Below are 219 nucleotides of genomic sequence, written 5' to 3' on the forward strand. Positions count from 1 at the left end.
CTTTCTTTTTTACTAGAATTATGGGAATTGCTGTAAAATAATAGTGTATCTTAATTTAGAACACTTCATCTTGTGTTTTATTTCACTACAGAATATTCTCATACTGATTTTATCACAGTTATGTCATAAATTAACATTTGGTAGGTAATGTTAAAGAATAAAAGAAAAAAAAAAGTTAAATATATTTATTAATCTACATTTTTATTGTTTAATTTGATA

The sequence above is a fragment of the Penaeus monodon genome, chromosome 22, assembly GCF_015228065.2.
Source record: "Penaeus monodon isolate SGIC_2016 chromosome 22, NSTDA_Pmon_1, whole genome shotgun sequence".
NCBI classification, from domain to species: Eukaryota; Metazoa; Arthropoda; class Malacostraca; order Decapoda; family Penaeidae; genus Penaeus; species Penaeus monodon.